This window comes from Eschrichtius robustus, chromosome 2, assembly GCF_028021215.1.
Source record: "Eschrichtius robustus isolate mEscRob2 chromosome 2, mEscRob2.pri, whole genome shotgun sequence".
In the NCBI taxonomy this organism is placed as follows: domain Eukaryota; kingdom Metazoa; phylum Chordata; class Mammalia; order Artiodactyla; family Eschrichtiidae; genus Eschrichtius; species Eschrichtius robustus.
In genome coordinates this window covers 9,758,871-9,774,081 of record NC_090825.1, presented here as the reverse complement: position 1 = coordinate 9,774,081, position 15,211 = coordinate 9,758,871, and the positions used below count along the sequence as shown (strand labels likewise).

Below are 15,211 nucleotides of genomic sequence, written 5' to 3'. Positions count from 1 at the left end.
TGGGTTGAGGTCAGGCCATTCGTTGCTTAGAATCACCTGGATTGATTCCTCAGGCGGTAAAGAGCCATTGAAAGTTTCTGAGCCGTTTAAAGACAGTATTCCGTAGGGACATTACTGGCAACCGTACAAGGGTGTTTTCGAAGCCAAGGGGAACTATTATGGGCTAGTACTCTACAAGGGAGTCCATTGTACAGTGACCCAGTGAAGGGCCTCCTGCAGGGTCTAGATGAAAGGTGACGAGGGCCCAAAGTAGGTCAGTGACGGTGGGAACATAAAGAGGAACACAGCTCAGCTTTAAGATTTAATTTTTAGATTTTGGGGGAGGTTGGGGGAATGGGCGGGATTTGGCAATTTATTGGATGTGAGGATTGAGAAAGAAGTAGAAAATGACTCAGAAATTGATTACTAGTCTCAATGATTAAAGCTGTGCTAATTCAGTTACTGAAGCAGGGCACAGAGGAAGAGAACCACTTTTTGAGTTTGAGGAAATAGGTTAAGGTTTGGACAGATTTGAGGTGACATCCGTGAGGTGCTATCTAAGAAGCAGTTAACAAAGCTGCTATTTGTGGAGGGCTAGCTATGTTCCCAGCACTTTGTAAGTCCTTTACATGCCTCGTACTGTTTATAATATAATGTTTGTCATTTTATTATCATCAGTGATATTTTATTATCACTTCTGTAGCCCAGATAAAGGAAAAGAGTCTTTTTTTTTTATAGTTTTTTTAAAAATTTATTTATTTATTTATTTATTTATTTTTGGCTGCATTGGATCTTCGTTGCTGCAGGCGGGCTTTCTCTAGTTGTGGTGAGCGGGGGCTACTCTTTGTTGCAGTGCACGGGCTTCTCACTGCGGTGGCTTCTCTTATTGCGGAGCACAGGCTCTAGGCGCGTGGGCTTCAGTAGTTGTGGCTCGTGGGCTCAGTAGTTGTGGCTTGCGGGCTTTAGAGTGCAGGCTCAGTAGTTGTGGTGCACAGGCTTAGTTGCTCCGCAGCATGTGGGATCTTCCCGGACCAGGGCTCGAACCCGTGTCCCCTGCATTGGCAGGCGGATTCTTAACCACTGCACCACCAGGGAAGCCTGGAAAAGAGTCTTAATTAAGCAGCTGTCCCTGTTGGCCACTGCCCAGTGATAGCCCCCGAGTATGTGGATTTGGAGTCTGGGGAGAAGTCAAGGCTGACAGTGGAAGTTAGCCATTTATTCATGGGCTTTACTGAGTCCCTGCCAGTGGCAAAGTGCAGTGCTCTCAGCTGTGGGCACCCGGACACCCTTGGCAACACCCTAGAAGCGTGAGTTGAAATAACAAGGAGTTGTGAGCAAGGGGAAGAGAATAAGCTGAAACAGAGGACCTTGGTTGTGCCCATGAAGGCGCCATGGAAGAAGAGGAAAAATAAGTAGTCAGAGAAAGAGGAAGAAAACCCAGCCCAATAGCACAGGAACCAGGGTGGGCACCCGTGTCATTGCTCCAGGAAGTAACTCGATGGAAAAAGACTGAGGACCTTACTTTGGGGGGCAATGAATTCCCTTCATGGAAACCAGCCTGTCTGACTTGCTGAGGGATTATGAAGTGCAAAAGTGGAGATATAAGTAGACTAGTAGAATTGGGACTTGAAAGAAAAAACAGATAGGGGAGGATGGCTTAAGGGAGAACCAACATGAGAAGAGGTTTTGTTTTTGTTTTCTGCCTCAGATTTTTTTGGGTTTTCCTTTTGTCTCCTGATTCCACCACCTGAGGCAAGGAGACGACAGGGCAGAATGGAAGCTCTGCGTGCCCACAAAGTCAGCAATGGTGGGGAGAGGGTCAGGCAGTTGAAAAACCTGGTTCAAACAGAGAATCATAAATATGATACATGTGTACATTGGGTATTTTATTTTGACATACACCTTGTGAATGTGGATTTCTTCACTAACTTTTTGCTTGGGAGCTGAGCCTTTTCTCTGCATGGGGGCCTGCTGCTTGCATTGCCTCCCCATCCATTCTGTACAAACTGCACCCCTAATGCTACAGTCCTGCCCCTTCCAGGTCTGGTGTCTTTAAAGAGAAGCGGACTTAGAGTTACTTGTGAAACAATTTGAATACAGAGACCTTCTTGACTGATTTTTTAATTTTATGGTTCTTTCCCTCTTTGTCCATTTTTTTTCTCCTAAGTTATTCAATAACTTTTGATAATGCCTTTCCAGAGCATTCAACCTAGTTTTCTTAGAAGCATCAACTCTCTTTTATAGAAATTTTCTTAGAAATGCATCAACTCTCTTTTATAGAAATGTTTTATACTCTGATTCAAGCCTGCCCAGCCTCCAGGCAGGAAACTGACTGGGGTGGCCCACGGCAGCAGAGCGCAGGGCCACGGGAGAGAAGATGGCCCTTTGGACTGTAGGGCGAAAGCCAGATATGGACTCTGGGGTGGGTGCCTTGCTGGGTCATTGGGAAAGAAGCCCACTCAAGAGACCTACCAGGAGCAGGAAACTTCAGCAAAGAAGGCTGCAGGGGCACCCTCAGGTGCTCACGCAGGGCTTGGGGTGGGTCTTAGCAAGGGAACAGTGGAGAGCTACTGCCCACGTCCAGTGCCCAGGCAGTGGCCTTCGGATGTTCACTGTTGAACATCTCTCCCACAAAGAGTCAGCTCCAGAGCATGCAGGCTGGGCCACGACCTGCTCCTGCAATCAGACTCTCCCGTCCTCAGCACTCACTCCCACCCACGGTGACCCCTGCAGAAGTGGGAAACCCCGGCCAGCAAGCTTGGGTGTGAAGAAAAAGAAATGCAAGGCAAGGGGGTCAGTGAAAAGTCGCACACCCTCGACTGTACGACCAGAGACTTCCCAACTGAAGCACGTCCTACCTGGGAAGACTCTTGATGAAACCGTACATATACTTCGGAATTTTGACTCTTACAAGAGACTGGGCATTTTAATTACTGAAATTATCTCACTTTTATGATTAGTCGTGACCAAAAGACTTCTAAAATTATGATCTGAGTAATCAATGTAAGGATAATAAGAATGGGGATAGGCATAGGAATGAGAAGGAGGAGAAAAAGGAAGAGAAGGAGGAGAGGGAGGGGGAGGATGGGAAGGAGGGGGGAGGATGGGAAGGAGGGGGGAGGGGGAGAAGGGGGAGGGGGAGGAGGAGGAGGAGGAGGAGGAGGAAACAAAGACCATCCGCCTAGGATTTTATCCAAGGAGTGGAAGTGGCCCCATAGAGACGGTGAGTGTTGCTATGGGACAAGCAAATGCTGTGTTTATATTCTCTATAGTTATCCTATTCACATGTAAAAGCTGTAAATAGTGACCAAACATTTACCTTCCAGAGAATGTCGATTATAAATGCAATGATTCTCTTGTACTCTCATTCATATCTTTTGTGCTTTGATAGTGATCTTTCAGGATGAGGTAATAGTAAAGCCATTTAAATGCAAATACTGATTTGATGTCCTTCAGGCAGAGTTTTTTCTCGGTGAGTAATTTCCATGGTGTGCGGCTCTCTGAATGTCCCCCACTCCCAAGATTGGAGATTGGAAAAGGAGGTATAAAGAGAACATATGTAGGTTTAGATTTTTTTCTGCCTCCTATTCATTAGAGTATCCTTATTTGTTCCGTAATTAATTGTCACAAAGTATGGACAAGGCATTTTGGAGGTACAAGCATATTTAAGTCAGTTTACAGAAAGAAAAATAATGCCAAATCTAATTGCAAAATACGTTGAGATGTTCAGCTCTCTCTGGCTTCCCTAGAGTTTGGGTGAAAATTTTTCATGTTTTCGCCCACATGACTAAAGCTGTCTTTATGTGAGGTTAATAAACCTGCATGGATCTGTTGCTTTTGAATACAAACAATATCAGAAGGTACTTCCTTATGCCATTTGAATTTCTAACAAAGATGCATTTATTATTGCTTATTTTTGAAATCATGTTACCACATGGTTGGTAGCTTACCGAATTCATCCGAAAGAAATGTTGGAAAGCAAAAACTTAAAGTAATAATATGAAAATCTTAAATAACTCACCTGTGATATCTGGGGGTCACCAAGGCCACTGATCTTTCAGTTGAAGGGAAATATTCCCAAATTAAATGTACTAGCCCAGAAGAAGTAGAGAGCTGATAGTCATGGTTTGTTTTTGTCACAGTAGGGTATGCAAAGAAATTAAGACTTGCAACTCTCATGAAGCATGAAAATATACCCTTACCTCGTTCAGACACTTGATAGCACAGGAGCAATGGTAAGCTGTGTTCTCCCTGTGTGCCATGTGCATTTGCAGGCTGCTGAGGCGACATTGATTGCTGGGGCGACAGATGGCAGTCTGAAGATGCTGAGGGGGGAGATGCAAGCTGACCCCTGTGAAGTCATAAATACTCCCTTGCTGCAATTTTTAGGCTTGTTTCTGTTGCTATGTACAGTTTCATCATCGATACTGTTTCTAATATGAATATAATAATCCAGATGACAATTAAATTTTCATACGCTAACTATGGACATTATTAAAACTTTTATTAGTGCTCATATTTGATGCTAAAATACAAATCATACACTTACACATGCCTTTGCATTTCCAGTACATGATTCATTGTATTTCCTTTGTGTGAAATACGTGCTGCCTCAATTTCTGACTATAAAATTTCTATCGGTATTTTCAAGGTCCTCTTTGTCATGATTTTTAAAAATCACTTTTTTGGGATTGAGAGCTTCCTTCTCCATCTTTCCATGAAGACAAAGTGGAAGGGAACACAGTGGAAGGGTTCCAGGGGTTAGTGAGGATGCAAGATGGACTTAGACAAGAGATGCACAAAGCCTCATGAGGATGATGGTCTAGGGGCTGATGGGCATCCAGGGTTCCTGGGCTTTTTTGGTGGCTGGTGTGAACAGGGATGAAAGCACACAGAGGCTACCCCTAAGAGTTGTCAAGGTAGATGGTGGAGGTGAGACAGGGAGTGCTGGCATGGACAGTGTGGAAAGCAAGGATAGAATGTCTTTTTTTTAAAGAATCTCTTGCAGTGCTATTCACAGTAGCCAAGACATGGAAGCAACCTAAATGTCCATGGACAGATGAATGGATAAAGAAGATGTGGTCCATATATACAATGGAATATTACTCAGCCATAAAAAAAAGAATGAAATAATGCCATTTGCAGCAATATGGATGGACCTAGAGATTCTCATACTGAGTGAAGTAAGCCAGAGAAAAACAAATATCATATGATATTGCTTACATGTGGACTCTAAAAAAATGGTACAAATGAACTTATTTACAAAGCGGAAATAGACCCACAGACATAGAAAACAAACTTATGTTTGCCAAAGAGGAAAGGGGGTAGGGGAGGGATAAATTAGGAGTTTGGAGTTAACATATACACACTACTATATATATTTATTTATTTATTTATTTTTGGCTGCGCTGGGTCTTCATTGCTATGCGCGGGCTTTCTCTAGCTGCGGCGAGCGGGGGCTACTTTCTTCGTTGCGGTGTGCCTTGCTTCTCATTGCGGTGGCTTCTCTTGTTGCAGAACAGGGGCTCTAGGCGCGCGAGCTTCAGTAGTTGTGGTTCGCGGGCTCTAGAGCGCAGGCTCAGTAGTTGTGGTGCATGGGCTTAGTTACTCCACGGCATGTGGGATCTTCCCGGACCAGGGCTCGAACCCATGTCCCCTGCATTGGCAGGCGGATTCTTAACCACTGCGCCACCAGGGAAGCCCCACACTACTATATATAAAATAAATAACCAACAAGGACCTACTGTATAGCACAGGGAACTATACTCAATATTTTGTAATAACCTATAAGGGAAAAGAATCTGAAAAAGAATATATAGATGTAGATGTAGATATAGATACAGATATGGATATATAACTGAATCACTGTGCTATACACCTGAAAATAGCACAACATTGTAAATCAACTGTACTTCAATTAAAAAGTAAACAAAAAAATAAAACTGTCTCATTGTATACACATGTAATTTCTATATCATACGTTTTTGCTTTATAAGTAATTCACAGCCGTGTATGGTCTCCACCACTTCCTACAGTCGTTAAGTAACTAGCCCAGCCACTGCTTAGATCCCACAACCAGCACAGCTGATATTAAATCCCTTGACCAGTCTTCCATCTCCCAACTCAGAGCAACCATCAGCTAGAGCTAGTTGTGTATTATGGGTTGTGTAGGATTTGGTCCCCCCAACAAGACTCCTTGAGTTTAGTTTCTTCGAAGAAAGGTATCAGTTTGTTCAGCACCATATGACCAGCACCTAAAAAAAAATGCACAGCACACAGTAGTTGCATAATAAGCATTTGTTGAACCTATGAGTGTAACGGTGACTTTCAAATTGTGGTATAAGGCCCTTTCAGTGTCGAGAGGCAGGGCTTCAATAGTTTCTGCTTGGACGGTCCTTGGTCAGGTGAGAGGTCCGACAGTCACTCTTTGTTGGCCAGGAGCACAGATTCTAGAGTGCCATTCTCCTGGGACAGTGGGGCTCTTACCTGGAAAGAGTCCATCATGGAGGCTCCTGCCTTCTTCTTGGAGCACAGAAAACTCTGGGGCTTCTCCTTAGTTCCCAGGAATGGGATCAAGAGGGATGCAAAGAAGTAAGTCTGTTGAGGACAAGAACTGTGACCTTTTATCCTGTTCTGTCACGTTGGCTAAGCTTGTAAGCGTAGTGTTTCAACAAGTTGTCTAATGAAAGCATGAACCATCAGATAACCTGTCTTCCTTCAGTGGCTAAGCCAGAGTCATCTCTGCTTTTAAGGAGTTTTGAAATAACGCTTGAGAAGCACAGAAAGTTAAACACCAAGAAAATTCAGTAAGAGAGATATTCCAAGGCCGTTGTTGAGTGATTGCACATTAAGCGGAGCTGACGGCTGACATGCTTATGTTCTACCAAATGCAGCCCTCACATCAGGGTTCATTAGGCTTTGTCTATATCAGTTCTAATAATAATCCTTAGTTTTCTCCGAGTAGCAGATTTGAAGTCTACCTGAGAGAGTGCAAAAAAATCAATTCTGTTTATGTTCTTCAGATAAGATCATAACCGACTTTGAGATGCATTTAACATTGCATACTTCGCAGCCTGGTGTCCAATATCTCTGTTAGAATGTGTACCAGTAGCTACTAGAGGATGAAGCTGGGTGGTTTGTGGGGTGACAGACTGGCGATGAGTGCCTGGAGGATTCATTTTTCCTGTGACTGTATGATGTGAACCAACTACGATACTTTTTTGCCTTCCTAAGTTGTATTGAGTATTCAGCCTTTTCACTGGGTATTTTTTTTTACTGTTTGGTTTATCAGTTTTCGGTACCAGATAAGCACACAATTCTGGAGAAGCTGACGTCATGTGTAACCAAGAATGGGAAGGGGTATTCTTATTCCGTTGTCAATACAGAGAATCTTGGTTTATGTTTTGATGAGTTGTTTTCCTTAATCCAGAAACTGATTATTTATTTTAATGACTGAGATAGAGTTATTGGGAGTAACTGATGAGATTTCTTTCAGTTCAACTTTCAGCCAACATTGAAGACCTGGCCATTTTTAGGGGGACTGTGCCAGATGCTTCCATGCATATTGTCCCAGAGCAAGATGTGGAATACACTTTATTACAGCCCATCTGCTCTTCAAACAGATCACATGCAGGAAAAAGATAGTTGCTTTATCAAGAAAGGCCTGTTCCTTAGAAGAGTAATGAATCAGTAAAATGATGAAAACACTTTTATAAAAAACAGGAGGGAAGTTCAGATTGAAAGGTAGAAATATGTCTTCCATTGATCCTACTCTCCACTGAGTGAAGGGATTCTCATAGACTCTTGCTCCCTTTTTGATTAAACAGAATAAAGCCGAAAAGAAACATCACCTGTCTCTAATTCCCAGATTTTAGGGCCTCATAGGATGGAGGAAGAAATTCAATGAGAGTGCAAGGAAGTTATTGACCAAACCCGGAACGTGGGAGATTCTTTGAGAAAAAAAATTAAAAATTCTTTTTAAAACAAATCAATAAAAAGAACATTCAGAAAGGGACTATTAAATAGAAGAGAGTTAAGAGATAACAAGGAAATTAAATGTGCAAATTTTGGAGAATCTTGATTTAAACAAACCAACTGTTTAAAAAATCTTCAAGATGAGAAATTTTTTTTCAATGTTATATGGTCACGTTATTTATTTATTTAGCTGCACCAGGTCTTAGTTGCAGGATGCGGGATCTTCACTGTGGCACGCAGGATCTTTAGTTGTGGCATGCAGACTTCTTAGTTGAAGCATGCATGTGGGATCTAGTTCCCCAACCAGGGATCGAACCCGGGCCCCCTGCATTGGAAGTGCAGAGTCTTACCCACTGGACCACCAGGGAAGTCCCAAGATAAGAAATTTTAATATGAAGTTGGAATTAGACGATAGGAGGGATTTCTCCTAATTGGGATAATGGTATATCCCCATCATCTAGAGATGCACATTACAGGTTTCATGGATGAAATAGTAGGATGCCATGGATTTGTTTTTTTTTTTTTTTTTCATGGATTTGTTTTTAAAATACCTCAGCCAAAAAAGTGAGGGAGGGGGAATAGATGAAACCAGGTAGCCAGAGGCTGACAGAGAGAGCTGGGCGACAGATACACCACAGCATAGTAAATTTCTCTCTAAATACTTATGAATGTTTGAAATAAACCAGAAGCAAGTTGACAAACAGTAATCCTGTAGTGGTCTGGCCTCTCTCCAAGCCTTCAACCACCACTGAGCCTAAAGGGCAATGGGGAATTAGATGGATAAAACAGGAAAAATGATTCACATCTAGAATGTGGACAGGATCAGAGCTCTTATTCTGGAGACCATGAACTCATGAGATGTCCGTAGATGGGTTTCAGAATGGTCTGAACTCCCTATAGGTATATACCAAGTTTTGATATGAATTTTTTTCTGGGGAGGCATCTAGGTTTCACTAGATCCTGAAAAGCATTCATGACTCACACAATTTGAGATACACTAGGTTACAGCAGTTCCGAAGCCTATTTCAACTCTAAAATTCTGTAAACTCATATATCTACGAACAAGAAATTTAACTGTCCTATTTGAAGAACTCTCTGCGTAGTGGAAAGGACTCTAGATTTCATGAAATCTGTATTTTAATATATTTAAATTCTTAGGATATGAGAATGTTAAGAGCCATCAGATACATTTTTAAAAAAATCACATCTAGATCTTAGACTGGTTCAGCAATTAACACAATGGCCAAATATATCAATGCAATTTTCTCTCTTATAGGTGCCTTTCAATGTCATCCTGGAGTCTATGCAGTAAAACCGCACTGTTAAAAGACTTACTTCAAAAAAACCCTTAAGAAGTGGGAAGCATTATAGCAATGTAAAAATCCCCCAGTTATACACAAGGGAGCGATGTAATAGCTTTAAGTGCCAGCATCTTATTGGCTGTAAAGACATGTGCTAGAAAAGATGGAGATTTCCCTAAGCTGGAAACTGAGATGGTGTATGTACAGCTGCTCAAAGCAGTTCTCTTTTGCCATTGCATTTTACTGATATCCTTCCCTTTTTTTTGAGTAAAATAATTTTGCAGAAGATCTGAAATGTTCTGTATAATGGGTTTATAATGAAGCCAGAGCAGTGCAGTCAGTAGTAGCAGCCTGGTTTACTTCGATTACAAAGTCATAGTCTAACTAGCCATCATTTAGGGTAGAGTCAAGGATAGTGCTTCACATGCTGCCTAGGCTCCCAGACTTTATTTCTATGTTTCTCCTTCTCTTGTCTAGAGGCAAGCAAATGTGTGTGTGTCTATGTGCGTGCGTGTGTTTTTGCAAGTGCACCTGTGCATGTGTGTTGGGGGGTGGACACTGAGGGCAATTCTTCATGTTACAACTTTGTGTTAAGTATTGCTGCAACAAAACCGCATTGTGCACCACCCCAGAGCTCCACAGATTGTTATGCGAAGCATTTATTTACACACTCACAGTTATGCACATCACTTGTGAAGCACGGTTTCTCAGTTCTTGGCTGGATGGCCTTGATTTGCACAGGTTGCTGTCTGCTCTTGCCTCCCTGCTGCAGGCAGGTTCAGATCAGCTTGATGTGTGGTCATTCCGGGCCTAGGATGAACGGGCATGTCCTTCTTCTGGTTGGTGACCCGTCTTCTGAGGCTCACATCCCCTACTCTTCCGTCCCAATGACTGAATCAAGTCACCTGGCCAACCTAATGTCAGTGAGGCACAGAAGCCTACTCCAGCACAGTGGGGTGGGGAGGAAGTCAGCTTTGCTGAAAGATAACCTGATTTATCATAAAACCATTTTCTTACAATATTACACAAGTATGTCATTAATTTTTCTTGCTCAATTTATGTGTAGTTTCTGACATAAAAATGCTAGATTTATGGGTGATTTACACATACAAATCAATGTCTAAAATGTACAGCTCCCTGATCTAGTATGGGTCACCTATCTTTTATTTTCTAACATAAAATTCTTCTGCCCTTTCGACATACTCCTGATCTCACCCCTGCCTATTTTTGCACACTTTCCCCTCACCACTCTTCCCCCCCTCTCTACCTCCAGCAGGTCTTTCAGTTTCCTAAAATGCACCAAGCTCTTTTGTGCCTCAGGGCCTTTGCACACACCACCCCTTCTACTCTACCCATAATTCTTTGCCCCCTAGACATCTACTTATCCTACCTATCTCAGCTTAAATGTTACCCCCAAAGTGGTCTTCACTGACCACTGAATCGAATATTGCCCTCATTAAGCTCGGGGCACCCTACCCCTTTCTTCATATCCCATCATAATTTCTATTTACATAGTTCTTTTTTTTTTAATTTATTTATTTAATTTATTTATTTTTGGCTGTGTTGGGTCTTCGTTGGTGCACGCGGGCTTCTCATCGCAGTGGCTTCTCTTGTTGCCGAGCACGGGCTCTTAGTACACTGGCTCTAGAGCGCAGACTCTGTAGCGGTGGCCCACGGGCTTAGTTGCTCTGCGGAATGTGGGATCTTACCGGACCAGGGCTCGAACCCGTGTCCCCTGCATTGGCAGGCGGATTCTTAACCACTGCGCCACCAGGGAAGCCCTATTTACATAGTTCTTTATGTGACCTGATCTTTCACGTTAGACAAGGAGTGTCATTGATGCAGAAGTGGCGTCTTTGTTCTTCTTTGCATTGGAAGCACCCAGCCTGGTACTCAGAAAAGATAATTTTCTAATGAATGAGTGAAAACAATTAGAACCTGGGGGAGGGGGGAATTTCCACTTTTCAAATGTACTGAGTTTATAAGTTTGGAGACACATAGACAGACATGAGTTTGAGCCCCAGCTCTAGTGGTTAACTAGGCCTCCATCCTTCCCCAAGTGACTTGACTTTTCAGTGCCTGTGTTTACTCCTTCTGTCCTCCCACACTCTCATTGTATGTTTGAGGAGTAATGAGACATACAGTGGATGCAAAGGTTTTGGCCCAGAGCTAGAGGCGGTCAGACTCAGGCACCCAGGACAGGGTTACTGTCTTTCTTCTTCCCTGAGTGTGGAGCCCGCCCCAATCTCAAACTGTGGCCAGCATTTTAGAGCTGAGAGCTTGTTGCAGCTGCTCAAAGCAGTTCTCTTTTGCCATTGCATTTTACTGATATCCTTCCCTTTTTTTTGAGTAAAATAATTTTGCAGAAGATCTGAAATATTCTGTATAATGGGTTTATAATGAAGCCAGAGCAGTGCAGTCGGTAGTAGCAGCCTGGTTTAATTCGATTACAAAGTCATGGTCTAACTAGCCATCTAGATTTCATGAAATCTGTATTTTAATATATTTAAATTCTTAGGATATGAGAATATCCTAAGAATTTAAATATTTAGAGCTCTGGTCATACTTTCCGCTTAGTGTAGTGCAAAGAGTGTGCTTAGACCCTGAGCCCAGTAATACTATGGTTTATGTCAAAGAGTGTTCTGCCTATGTTTTCCTCTAGGAACTTTTATAGTATCTGGTCTTACATTTAGGTCTTTAATCCATTTTGAGTTTATTTTTATGTATGGTGTTAGAGAGTGTTCTCATTTCATTCTTTTACATGTAGCTGTCCAGTTTTCCCAGCACCACTTATTCAAGAGACTGTCAATCTAAAAAATGATACAAATGAACTTATTTAGAAAAACAGGAATAGACTCATAGACATAGTAAACAATCGTATGGTTCCCAAAGGGGCTAGGGGGGAGGGATAAATTAGGAGTTTGGGATTAACAGTACTGTATATAAAATAGACAAACAACAAGGACCTACTGTATGGCATAGGCAACAATATTCACTCTCTTGTAATAACCTGTAATGGAAAAGCATCTGAAAAAGAATGTATGTATAACTGAATCACTTTGCTGTACACCTGAAACTAACACAACATTGTAAATCAACTACATTATACATCAATAAAAAGCTGTTTGTTTTGAAAAAAGAAAGTAATATTGCGAGTGGGACGTGGAACTAATGATCATGAGTGACACCGTTTCCATGGGCAAATGAATTTGGACTTCAAAACAACCGGCTGAGTAAAGGGCTTTTGGAATATGGTACTTAAACAGAGGATTCTCTCTGGTGAGTTCCCTTTACTGGTACTAATGAGGAAATCTCTGTCTCCCCCGATTGCATAGACCTCTCCCAAGTTTATCATCAAGATGTGTAGTATTTCATCCAAGTTCCTAACGTGGCGGGTGGCGTGGGGGACTGAAAATCCCGACTGCAGCTTCCAATGGAATGCAGAATGCCAGTAGCTGCGACCACTGAAGAACCCCATTTTATGCATCATGGGCCTGAAGAACAGCTCTGATGGCGTTAACCCCACGAAGAAATCTGACAGTAAAACCACCAATGCCCTGAATCACTGCTAGGATGAAAACCAAACATGCTGTCGGCGTGACAGTTCTGACCCTGCACTGTTCGGTAACCGGGGACGGGGGGTAGGGAGTGGGGCGCACAGGACGTGCCTGATGGAGAAAGAAGACGGCTGAACCTGGCCTGGCTGTTTGAAACCTATTCGTTCCTGATGGTCCTGAGGTCACCACACACACTTTCATGGTCCCTATTTTTTTAGGGCTATTTTTTCATGCCTTACAACAACAGATAAATAAACTTTAAAACTCAGCCTTGGCGGAATAGCCATGGAGCTATCTTATCCAGGTAAGGAGAGACAGACAGGGAGGCGCCTGGGGCATTGTTTAATGTAATGCTCTCAGTTCAGAATTATCGTGATGAAGGATGCTGAGTGAGTGAATCAAAAAGGAAGAGCTGTGAGGCAGGATATAATAAAGTGAGAAATAATAAAGTAATAAAGTCGTAGGAAATGATTTCAGACACTGTTGGCCTCATGGTTCCTCTCTAGGGACAAGCATCTTTGGGGCCCTTGGGTTGAGGGGCTGTGGAAGAGGTGTGTGGGATGCGAGGGGCAGAGAAGGAGCTGGGGCTCTGTGTGTCTCCACCCTCTTCAGGCCCCTGTAAGGGAGGCTGGAAGTTAGAACTTGGATGAGTTTCTGCTGCAAAAGTCACTTAAGGGCTGAGCTTCATGATGTGGTCTGCAAGGGTCGGGAGATGCGGCAGTAGGAGCTCAGAAGTTGAAGAGCCGGGGATGGAAGCTCTGCTGTGACTCTTGGAATATGCAATATCCAGCGAGGGCCTGGGGCGCCCACCTACCACTGTGCAGTGAAAGCGTCCGAAGCACTGTGTTCCAGACCTCAAGGGGCAGTGATGGTCTCAGCCTAAATATCGGCTGTACACTGAAGGGCAGTTCAAGGTCAACGCTAGTAAAAGAAAACTGGATTAAATCTCAGTTTCCTTGAGTCCTTTAACATTAGCCCATGGCTTACGTGGTTGGGCACTATTCCTTTAGTCTGCAGGTACATTTTGGAAACCCTGTAAATCTTTGGCAGGTGGAATCATTGATTTGAATAAATAATTATTTTAAAGGAATTGAAGAAATATTGTAAGTACCAGCAATGCTACTCGATATTCCTTAAGACAACTGCTCAATTGTTAAAGTGAAATAATTGACATTTAGCATACCATGATTACCATTTCAATTTGTTAAAATATTTTGATAAATAATAAGTATCACCATTTGACTCAAAAAAGTTTCAATTTCAAGTCAGTCAGTTAAATGAAGTCATTAAAAAAATCATGGGGCCTCTTCTTATTATAATTAACTGATTAGACTATAGTAGGAAATTATTTCCTAAGCAGTATCTGTTGCTTCAACCTTAAATTAGCAAATGAATTCCTTAGGAATGAAAGAAATTTTAAAGAACTTATAAGAAAAGCAAAATTTGACCCCTACTCTATTTAGAGAGTGGAATTAGTAAAAAGATACTCACAAATATGAGAAATAATGAATGATGAAATGAGACATGAAGTCTCAATGGAATGCTGAGTACAGAGGGTGTATGTGACCTTTCCTAGTCTTTTGTTCAGTAGAATAAAAATTACCTTTTATTGCCTCAGTTGGTTGGTATGATGGGCATAGCATTAATATGCCTGACCTCAATAAAACTTGGAACGTTCTCCATTTCTAAACTGGATCTTTTCTACTGCTGTATCAACATTTGGAAAAATTACTTCATATCAGCGAGTCTGAAACCTATCAAAAAGAGTGGGAGCCATCTAAGTAAGAAATTCCGGCGACATCACAGAATTGCTTATGATTCGGAAATGTTCAGTCATTTCATTCAGGGCTTCTCCTGACTTCGCGAGCTTTCAGGAACGAGTGTATGCTTCATGGAAGAGCAACCAAAAGGTGGCAGCATGTCTTTGAAAATGATTTCTATTTATTTCATGTCCACATTTCTTTTTCAAATACCACTGTCACTTAGTTGAGCCATGTTATAATAGGCATTTATAGATCAGAAAGCACCCTTCCTTTGCAAATGAGATGTAATGTAGTAATAGCTATTGATACAATGGAACTTCAAAAAATGTTTACTTTCAATGAAGACTTGTCCTTCTCTTGAGCCAAATGGTTCATCCTGTCTGATGATGACGTAGCAACAAAGCCACATCTTCTTCAGAGTCAGAAAATATTAACGGAGTCACCTAATCGTTAACAATGACTATTAATTATCATCTGGAAGATTTAGAATCTTGCTTGGCAGGATATCATGAAAACCGATATATTCTTAAAAACCACGAGTAGATCTTTTATTCCTGAAGGATGGGCACTGAATGAACAATCCTTTAAATGTAAATATTTTCCCTCAAGCACAAATCCTACCATTTTTTTTTTATAA

At 42.0% G+C, this 15,211-nt stretch overlaps 1 protein-coding gene and 1 non-coding gene across 2 annotated transcripts in view; one reads left to right on the top strand and one right to left on the bottom strand.

The window, feature by feature from the left end:
* CTNND2 (catenin delta 2) overlaps nucleotides 1–15,211 on the top strand; it is a 779,068-nt gene that overhangs the window by 236,561 nt on the left and 527,296 nt on the right. The gene's annotated exons all lie outside the window — the stretch shown is intronic.
* On the bottom strand, nucleotides 8,249–8,321 carry TRNAG-UCC (transfer RNA glycine (anticodon UCC)). Its single transcript has one exon. It is a non-coding gene; the product is annotated as a tRNA-Gly (tRNA).